Genomic DNA, 9,309 nt, shown 5'->3' with positions numbered 1-9,309 from the left:
TGCTTATGCTGTCCAACCAATCAGAAAAGACATGATTGTGATGTCCCAGTTGGCCTACAGCCCCTTGAACTTGGGGAGTCCTGAGGCAGCTCCTGCCTGGCCTGTTGCTATGGCAGCCCAGCCAGCCAAGCAAGAAGAAGCTGAAGGAAGGTGCCCTTGTCTAGTTTGGAAGACTTCTGAGTTAAGTGTGGCCTAGGGAAAGAGGGGGCAGGTAGAGCAGGAGCACGTGGGTGAACTGAGTCCATCAGATTGGGGGAATCCATTCTTCACCGCTAGCCAAAGCATCCATGTCACAGGGTTTGGAATGTCCACAGGCCTGTGTGCCACCTGGGGCTAGATTTCACTTTGCAGAGCAGGCCTCCATGGCCCTCACTGTGAAACACACAGTGCCTTTATTTCAGGGACCCAGCAGTCCACCTGATCTTAGGGTGTAGTACTAGCAGACTGGCAAGGTAAGAATCAGGGTGACATGGTGGCCCAGGCACCTGTTGATCTGACAGCAATTCTTCTCTGGCCTGCAGGGTACACTAAACCATGGGAAAGGAAAGTTGGAAGAAGTTATCCTGATTCTCCAGGGTTTCCTGGTATTCACTACATATTGCTACTGCTGAAAGGTACTTTTCTTACATGAAGTTTCAGAAATTCAATGACTCCGGAATGGTTGCTCTTCGAGGAGCAATGATTGTGTGTGTGTGATTGTGTATTTTTCTTTGTGTGCTTCTGTACATGTGTGTGTGTGTGTGTGTGTGTGTGTTTGTGTGTGTGTTTGCAGAAGACCTTGCACACAGGGAGGATCAGATAATATTACTTTTGTCAGGTTCTGTGAGATACCCTTTTTCAAAGAGTGGCCATCACGATTGTTTCCTGGAAGTCAATAATTTCAGATAGATCAAACTTACTTTTCTGTAGATGAAGTACAATATGTTCTATAAGGAAGAACTATTGAGCATTCAGCAATTATGTGCAGTGTATGTCCAGGCATTATGATACATGGGTCAATGGGCCTCACTGGCTTACTGGAAAGGATTTTCATTCAAGTAATTGCTTCAGGCACAGATTCTGGTGGATTACCCTTTGCTCGTTTCTTTGCAAAAATGTGGCAGTGTGTCTTCCTTGCAAGAACATTTCTGGAAAAGGTGTCACTTCCCATATTTTTTTGGCATCATCATTTTGAAGGGCTGATATTGTCCCTTCAGTAGCGTAACGCCTGGCCATTCCACTATTGCGGGTAATATTCCCGATGTGATGAATTTGGACAGGTTTTGTTTTATTTTGGGTATGTGTGTGTGTTTGTGTGTGCAATATTTCTAGTTGGCAAATGTATTACTTTCTTTCCTCGTTCTAATAAGTTCTCCTAGTACAAAGTATTTCATGCTCATGGGTGTGCCCACTGTGTAGGCATTCCTAAGACCACTTGAGTCAAACTGTGTCTTTTACACTGTGGAAATTGATTGAATGCACCAGGCTGTCCTGGGGTTTAATGGATTCTGATGATGCTAAAAGTTGCTATCCAGTACATACAAGCAAAGAAATCAATTCACACGATCACTATTAGGATATGACCACATTGTGTGTGTGGCTATGTTTTTGTGTTTGTTATCATTCTGTTTAAATTTGCCTCACTGATTCGTGGAAATTAGCTTAATTCCTGATGTCAGTTTGTGGAGAAGCCTTGAGCGGCCCTGATTTGAAGTCTTCACTTCCTTGGATGAAAAGTGTTTTGTTTTGTCACTAGGAAGTTTTGGAGAAATGAATGCTCTTCCCTAGTGATTCATGGTATTCCATAGTGTGTTGTGTTCCTGAAAGGTGCCATTCACTGGAGAAAAGTTATCAGTTTCACTGAGTATTAAATACTGTGCATTCGTTGACTATCCCGTTTGTGATCCAGTGCATTTCTCAGATGAAAGCGAATTAATTTCTTTGTCCACATTAAGTGAATTCCTGTGGTCAGTTTCACACTCTTACCAGCCAGTGTGTGCGTTTCCGTGCTTTGACGAAGTTAGTAACAGAGAAGCCAGGACGAAAAACATCCTGATTCCCTGAGTGGTAGAGTTGCGTCCAGCTAAGGGAATATACTCAGGTGTTGGGTGATGTTCTGAGAGGGAAGTTGCCCAATCCAATGTGAAAGGAGTTTTCCTGGCTGATGGACGTGCAAAGGGCTTGAGGCGTTTTGTACTCACCACAAAAAACACTTCTTGTCTTCGAAAATGTGGGTTCCAGCTTGGCAGATCTTGGAAAGAGGAGAGAAATATCATCCCAGTTCCACATAGGACAAGCGGCTGTGGGAATATGGAGCAGTAAGGCCACGATAAGATCCATACATCCTTTGAGGACACTATGCCTCAAGTGGCTGGAAATTGGAGGGTGAGGGTTGCTTAAGGGGGAGTGCTTAAGCAGTCCGACCAATCAGGAAAGACGCGGCTGTGATGTCACAGTGGGCTCAGAGCCCCTTGAACTTGGAGAGTCCTGAGGCAGCTCGTGCCTGGCCTGTTGCTATGGCAGCCCAGCCAGCCAAGCAGGAAGAAGCTGAAGGAAGGTGCCCCTGTCTTCTGTGGAAGACTTCTCAGTTAAGTGTGGCCTCGGAAAACGGGGGCAGGCAGAGCAGGAGCACATGGGTGACCTGAGCCCATTAGATTGGGGCAATCCCTTCTGAACTGCTAGCCAAAGCTTCTATGTCCCACGGTTTGGAATGTCCACAAGCCTGTGTGCCACCTGGGGCTGGTTCTCACTTTGCAGAACAGGCCGCCTTGGGCCTCACTATGATACACACGCTGCGTTGATTTCAGGGACCCACTAGACCACCAGATCTTAGGGTGTGGAACTAACGGAGTGGCAAGGTAAGAATTAGGGTGACATGGTGGCCCAGGAACCTGTTGATCTGACAGCAAATCTTCTCTTTCCTGCAGGATATACTATACCGTGGGCAAGGAGTGTTGGAAGAAGTTAACCTGATTCTCCAGGGTTTCCTGGTATTCATTAAGGATTGCTGGTGTTGGAAGGTACTTTTCCTTTGTGAAAGTGCAGAAATTCACTGACTCCAGACTGCTTGCCATTCGAGGAGCAATGAATGCGTGTGTGTTTGTGTGTATTTGTGTGCTTCTCTGCATGTGTGTGTGTGGTTGTGTGTGCTTGTGGGAGCACTTGCACACAGGGTTGGTAGGCTAATATTTCTTTTGTCACTTTCTGTGAGATACCCTTGTTCAAAAAAGGGCAGTCATGATAGTTTCCTGGAAGTCAATAATAGCGGATAGACCATGCTGTCTTTTCTGTTGATCAAGTACAATATGTTCTGTAAACAGGAACTAGTCATTCTTCATCGATTATGTGCAGTGTATATCCAGGCATCATGATACATGGGTAAATATGCATCACTGGCTTACTAAAAAGGATTTCAAAACAAGTGATTGATTCAGGCACAGACTCTGGTGGATTACACGTTGCTGGTTCGTTTCCATAAATATGGCAGTATGTCTTCCTTCCAAGAACATTTTTGGAAATGATGTGACTACACATATATTTCTTAGCATGGTTCTTTTTGAAGTGCTGATATTGTCTCCTCAGTAGCACCACGCCAAGGCTTTCAGCTATTCATTGTATCATTTCACATGCAAAGGATATGGACAGGTTTTGTGTTATTTAGTTTAGGTTTGTATGTGTGTGTGTGTGCGTGTGTGTTTCTGTGTGCAATATTTGTAGTTTGCAAATGTATTAATTTCTTTGCTCGCTGGAGTGAGTTCTCATATTACAAACTGTTTCACACTCATGTGTGTACCCACTGTTTAAGCATCGTTAAGTCCCCTTCATTCAAACTCTTCCTTTTACACTGTGGACATTGAAGGAGTGTACCAGGCTGTCCTGGTTTTCAATGACTTCTGATTTTAGTAAACGTTGCCATGTACTACATACAAGGAAAGATATCCATTCACTTGATAACTATTAGGATATCACCACTTTGTGTGTGTGTGGGTGTGTGTGTCTGTGTTTGTTATCTTTGTGTTTTAATTTGCCTCACTGATTGGTAGCAATTAGCTTAATACCCGATGTGATTTTGAGGAAAAGCCTTGAGTTGTCCTGGCTTTAAGTCTTCAGTTCCTTGAATGAAATGAGTTGTAATATGTCACTAAGAACTTTTGTAGAAATGAATGCCTGTCGCCAGTGTTTCTTGGTATTCCATAATTTGTGGTCTTCCTGAAAGCTGCCCTTCACTGGAGAAAGGGCACCAATTTCACTGACTAGGAAATACTATGCATTCATTGACTGTCCCCTGTGTGATCCAGGGCATTTCCTGGATGAATCTGAATTAATTTGTTCGTCCACATTAAGTGAATTCCTGAGTTCATTTTCACGCTCTTGCCAGCCACTGTGTGCGATTCTTTGTTTTGATGAAGTTGGGAACAGACAAGCCTGACAAAACAACATCATGAATCCCAGTGTGGTACCGTTGTGTCCACATAAGGGAATAAGCTCAGGTGATGGGTGATGTTGTTCTGAGAGGAATGTTGTTCATCCAATGTCAAAGGTGTTTTCCTGGCTGATGGAAGTGCAAAGGGCTTGAGTCATTTAGGTACTCACCAGAAATAAAGACTTCTTGTCTTCCAAAATGTGGGTTCCAGATGGAGAGTTCATGGAAACAGGAGAGAAATCTCATCCCAGTTGGACCCAGAACAAGCAGAGGTGGGAATATGGAGCAGTAAAGCCATGCTCCTATCCAAACATTTTGCCAGGACTGTATGACACAAGTGACTGGGGACTGGAAGGGGAGGTTCCTTAAGGGGAGTGCTTATGCTGTCCAACCAATCAGAAAAGACATGATTGTGATGTCCCAGTTGGCCTACAGCCCCTTGAACTTGGGGAGTCCTGAGGCAGCTCCTGCCTGGCCTGTTGCTATGGCAGCCCAGCCAGCCAAGCAAGAAGAAGCTGAAGGAAGGTGCCCTTGTCTAGTTTGGAAGACTTCTGAGTTAAGTGTGGCCTAGGGAAAGAGGGGGCAGGTAGAGCAGGAGCACGTGGGTGAACTGAGTCCATCAGATTGGGGGAATCCATTCTTCACCGCTAGCCAAAGCATCCATGTCACAGGGTTTGGAATGTCCACAGGCCTGTGTGCCACCTGGGGCTAGATTTCACTTTGCAGAGCAGGCCTCCATGGCCCTCACTGTGAAACACACAGTGCCTTTATTTCAGGGACCCAGCAGTCCACCTGATCTTAGGGTGTAGTACTAGCAGACTGGCAAGGTAAGAATCAGGGTGACATGGTGGCCCAGGCACCTGTTGATCTGACAGCAATTCTTCTCTGGCCTGCAGGGTACACTAAACCATGGGAAAGGAAAGTTGGAAGAAGTTATCCTGATTCTCCAGGGTTTCCTGGTATTCACTACATATTGCTACTGCTGAAAGGTACTTTTCTTACATGAAGTTTCAGAAATTCAATGACTCCGGAATGGTTGCTCTTCGAGGAGCAATGATTGTGTGTGTGTGATTGTGTATTTTTCTTTGTGTGCTTCTGTACATGTGTGTGTGTGTGTGTGTGTGTGTGTGTTTGTGTGTGTGTTTGCAGAAGACCTTGCACACAGGGAGGATCAGATAATATTACTTTTGTCAGGTTCTGTGAGATACCCTTTTTCAAAGAGTGGCCATCACGATTGTTTCCTGGAAGTCAATAATTTCAGATAGATCAAACTTACTTTTCTGTAGATGAAGTACAATATGTTCTATAAGGAAGAACTATTGAGCATTCAGCAATTATGTGCAGTGTATGTCCAGGCATTATGATACATGGGTCAATGGGCCTCACTGGCTTACTGGAAAGGATTTTCATTCAAGTAATTGCTTCAGGCACAGATTCTGGTGGATTACCCTTTGCTCGTTTCTTTGCAAAAATGTGGCAGTGTGTCTTCCTTGCAAGAACATTTCTGGAAAAGGTGTCACTTCCCATATTTTTTTGGCATCATCATTTTGAAGGGCTGATATTGTCCCTTCAGTAGCGTAACGCCTGGCCATTCCACTATTGCGGGTAATATTCCCGATGTGATGAATTTGGACAGGTTTTGTTTTATTTTGGGTATGTGTGTGTGTTTGTGTGTGCAATATTTCTAGTTGGCAAATGTATTACTTTCTTTCCTCGTTCTAATAAGTTCTCCTAGTACAAAGTATTTCACGCTCATGGGTGTACCCACTGTGTAGGCATTCCTAAGACCACTTGAGTCAAACTGTGTCTTTTACACTGTGGAAATTGATTGAATGCACCAGGCTGTCCTGGGGTTTAATGGATTCTGATGATGCTAAAAGTTGCTATCCAGTACATACAAGCAAAGAAATCAATTCACACGATCACTATTAGGATATGACCACATTGTGTGTGTGGCTATGTTTTTGTGTTTGTTATCATTCTGTTTAAATTTGCCTCACTGATTCGTGGAAATTAGCTTAATTCCTGATGTCAGTTTGTGGAGAAGCCTTGAGCGGCCCTGATTTGAAGTCTTCACTTCCTTGGATGAAAAGTGTTTTGTTTTGTCACTAGGAAGTTTTGGAGAAATGAATGCTCTTCCCTAGTGATTCATGGTATTCCATAGTGTGTTGTGTTCCTGAAAGGTGCCATTCACTGGAGAAAAGTTATCAGTTTCACTGAGTATTAAATACTGTGCATTCGTTGACTATCCCGTTTGTGATCCAGTGCATTTCTCAGATGAAAGCGAATTAATTTCTTTGTCCACATTAAGTGAATTCCTGTGGTCAGTTTCACACTCTTACCAGCCAGTGTGTGCGTTTCCGTGCTTTGACGAAGTTAGTAACAGAGAAGCCAGGACGAAAAACATCCTGATTCCCTGAGTGGTAGAGTTGCGTCCAGCTAAGGGAATATACTCAGGTGTTGGGTGATGTTCTGAGAGGGAAGTTGCCCAATCCAATGTGAAAGGAGTTTTCCTGGCTGATGGACGTGCAAAGGGCTTGAGGCGTTTTGTACTCACCACAAAAAACACTTCTTGTCTTCGAAAATGTGGGTTCCAGCTTGGCAGATCTTGGAAAGAGGAGAGAAATATCATCCCAGTTCCACATAGGACAAGCGGCTGTGGGAATATGGAGCAGTAAGGCCACGATAAGATCCATACATCCTTTGAGGACACTATGCCTCAAGTGGCTGGAAATTGGAGGGTGAGGGTTGCTTAAGGGGGAGTGCTTAAGCAGTCCGACCAATCAGGAAAGACGCGGCTGTGATGTCACAGTGGGCTCAGAGCCCCTTGAACTTGGAGAGTCCTGAGGCAGCTCGTGCCTGGCCTGTTGCTATGGCAGCCCAGCCAGCCAAGCAGGAAGAAGCTGAAGGAAGGTGCCCCTGTCTTCTGTGGAAGACTTCTCAGTTAAGTGTGGCCTCGGAAAACGGGGGCAGGCAGAGCAGGAGCACATGGGTGACCTGAGCCCATTAGATTGGGGCAATCCCTTCTGAACTGCTAGCCAAAGCTTCTATGTCCCACGGTTTGGAATGTCCACAAGCCTGTGTGCCACCTGGGGCTGGTTCTCACTTTGCAGAACAGGCCGCCTTGGGCCTCACTATGATACACACGCTGCGTTGATTTCAGGGACCCACTAGACCACCAGATCTTAGGGTGTGGAACTAACGGAGTGGCAAGGTAAGAATTAGGGTGACATGGTGGCCCAGGAACCTGTTGATCTGACAGCAAATCTTCTCTTTCCTGCAGGATATACTATACCGTGGGCAAGGAGTGTCGGAAGAAGTTAACCTGATTCTCCAGGGTTTCCTGGTATTCATTAAGGATTGCTGGTGTTGGAAGGTACTTTTCCTTTGTGAAAGTGCAGAAATTCACTGACTCCAGACTGCTTGCCATTCGAGGAGCAATGAATGCGTGTGTGTTTGTGTGTATTTGTGTGCTTCTCTGCATGTGTGTGTGTGGTTGTGTGTGCTTGTGGGAGCACTTGCACACAGGGTTGGTAGGCTAATATTTCTTTTGTCACTTTCTGTGAGATACCCTTGTTCAAAAAAGGGCAGTCATGATAGTTTCCTGGAAGTCAATAATAGCGGATAGACCATGCTGTCTTTTCTGTTGATCAAGTACAATATGTTCTGTAAACAGGAACTAGTCATTCTTCATCGATTATGTGCAGTGTATATCCAGGCATCATGATACATGGGTAAATATGCATCACTGGCTTACTAAAAAGGATTTCAAAACAAGTGATTGATTCAGGCACAGACTCTGGTGGATTACACGTTGCTGGTTCGTTTCCATAAATATGGCAGTATGTCTTCCTTCCAAGAACATTTTTGGAAATGATGTGACTACACATATATTTCTTAGCATGGTTCTTTTTGAAGTGCTGATATTGTCTCCTCAGTAGCACCACGCCAAGGCTTTCAGCTATTCATTGTATCATTTCACATGCAAAGGATATGGACAGGTTTTGTGTTATTTAGTTTAGGTTTGTATGTGTGTGTGTGTGCGTGTGTGTTTCTGTGTGCAATATTTGTAGTTTGCAAATGTATTAATTTCTTTGCTCGCTGGAGTGAGTTCTCATATTACAAACTGTTTCACACTCATGTGTGTACCCACTGTTTAAGCATCGTTAAGTCCCCTTCATTCAAACTCTTCCTTTTACACTGTGGACATTGAAGGAGTGTACCAGGCTGTCCTGGTTTTCAATGACTTCTGATTTTAGTAAACGTTGCCATGTACTACATACAAGGAAAGATATCCATTCACTTGATAACTATTAGGATATCACCACTTTGTGTGTGTGTGGGTGTGTGTGTCTGTGTTTGTTATCTTTGTGTTTTAATTTGCCTCACTGATTGGTAGCAATTAGCTTAATACCCGATGTGATTTTGAGGAAAAGCCTTGAGTTGTCCTGGCTTTAAGTCTTCAGTTCCTTGAATGAAATGAGTTGTAATATGTCACTAAGAACTTTTGTAGAAATGAATGCCTGTCGCCAGTGTTTCTTGGTATTCCATAATTTGTGGTCTTCCTGAAAGCTGCCCTTCACTGGAGAAAGGGCACCAATTTCACTGACTAGGAAATACTATGCATTCATTGACTGTCCCCTGTGTGATCCAGGGCATTTCCTGGATGAATCTGAATTAATTTGTTCGTCCACATTAAGTGAATTCCTGAGTTCATTTTCACGCTCTTGCCAGCCACTGTGTGCGATTCTTTGTTTTGATGAAGTTGGGAACAGACAAGCCTGACAAAACAACATCATGAATCCCAGTGTGGTACCGTTGTGTCCACATAAGGGAATAAGCTCAGGTGATGGGTGATGTTGTTCTGAGAGGAATGTTGTTCATCCAATGTCAAAGGTGTTTTCCTG

Source organism: Castor canadensis, chromosome 2 (assembly GCF_047511655.1).
Source record: "Castor canadensis chromosome 2, mCasCan1.hap1v2, whole genome shotgun sequence".
Taxonomy (NCBI): domain Eukaryota; kingdom Metazoa; phylum Chordata; class Mammalia; order Rodentia; family Castoridae; genus Castor; species Castor canadensis.
The sequence above is the reverse complement of the archived record's forward strand: the minus strand, read 5'-3'. Positions refer to the sequence as shown.